Below are 1,493 nucleotides of genomic sequence, written 5' to 3'. Positions count from 1 at the left end.
GGGGCAAGTTGGAGGAAAGACTCTCCAACCCAATTGACTGCACTTTTCTAAAATACATCTTCCATATCATGAAGCTATATATAAGGAGACATGACAGTGGTCTTCCCCTTTCAAAATGGAGCTGGATCTCCAGCCTGGGAACTGAGGGAGAAGTTAGACCCATTTTCTTGGCCATAACCACTTGGAATACGGCTCCCATTACACTCAACTAGAAAGCGATATTGGGAGAGAGCCATGGCTCGCAAGTCACAGACTCTCATTGTTCTTGCTGGGATATATAGTAGACTTTCTTAAATAAGTGTTTCCCCATTTGCTCGATGTCCTTTGGACAATTTCCAGATACTTTAAATTTTGCTTTCATAACTGTCACCAGTTAAATGAATATTTCACTGGCAAGAGGGTCCATTGAGTTACTCTCACTGCCATTCCAGAAGCCCCTCGTCTCATATATATATATTTTTGAAGGAGGAATTTGATTTCAAAAACTCACACAAACATAACTTTGTATAATTCCAGCATTGGTTTAGTGAAACTACTATAAAACCCAAGTTGTTCCTTTTGTGATGGGAAACTATCATAAAATGTACATAGCAACTATACCAAAATATACTTAGGAATTTCTCTTTACATCCAAAAGCAATAGTCATATGGCATTAGCTGTTTACAGCTTTGAGAAATACTATAATGTTTTTGATATCATAATCATGCCAATCATATTGTGGTTTTACTACACTTGATCTTAGCCAAAAGGCCGAGAAGCGATCATATTGTGATTTTAAAATGGAGCATCATCACCCCCCAGAAGTAGATCATTCTCCATTTTTCTTTGCCACTTAACAGCTGGGCATCCTCTTCCAAGTCAACCTCAGAAACCATGATATTGCCTTAAAAAAATGGCTTCTGCGGTGAAGAAGGGTCCCATGACCTGCCAGACATCTTGCCCTGGTCCAGCGATTGCCCATGTGCTCTTGGAGACACCTGTGAGCTGCAGCTAGGCCCACTGTCCACCGAGTGTCTTTCATGCAATTTTATCTTTGTTAGCCTGAACCTGTCTTCACCAATAAGCGGTTCCACCTGCAACAGTCCCAAATTGTGATCTGGAACATGCCCAGGGTGACATGCAGCTGGGCCAGGTCGCTAGGCTCTCTATCACCGTGCACATAATACAACACCATCGAAGCCTGTTGTCAGGTCCCCAGGGTCATCTAAGGGACCTCTCCCTTTGAGAGTTGAGGATCACATCCAAGGTTTCTGCACATCTCTGTGTGCATACAGCTCTTTCTCTTCTGAAGGAAATAAATTCCCAGCAGGCCAAGGTGTGCCAGTGCCCGGGTTCTGAAAGCTGCACCTTGCAACTGCATACCCTTCTTAAGGTTCTTAAAGGTCTAGTGAATCAGGAACTATGTGGGGACTTCCAAAAACCCTGACATAGCTGGTAGTCTTGTGGGCATCTGCCTGGTTGAACAAGGGGACCAGCTGTTAGACGGAGGGTA

The 1,493-nt window shown here is 43.5% G+C and overlaps 1 pseudogene; it reads right to left on the bottom strand.

Annotated features, from left to right (window-relative positions):
• Positions 1-612: 612 nt before the first annotated feature.
• On the bottom strand, positions 613-763 carry LOC125935919 (uncharacterized; annotated as a pseudogene).
• Between the last annotated feature and the right edge of the window lie 730 nt (positions 764-1,493).

This window comes from Panthera uncia (assembly GCF_023721935.1).
Source record: "Panthera uncia isolate 11264 chromosome A1 unlocalized genomic scaffold, Puncia_PCG_1.0 HiC_scaffold_17, whole genome shotgun sequence".
In the NCBI taxonomy this organism is placed as follows: domain Eukaryota; kingdom Metazoa; phylum Chordata; class Mammalia; order Carnivora; family Felidae; genus Panthera; species Panthera uncia.
Note: the sequence above shows the minus strand (reverse complement) of the source record. Positions and strands in the feature narration are given on the sequence as shown.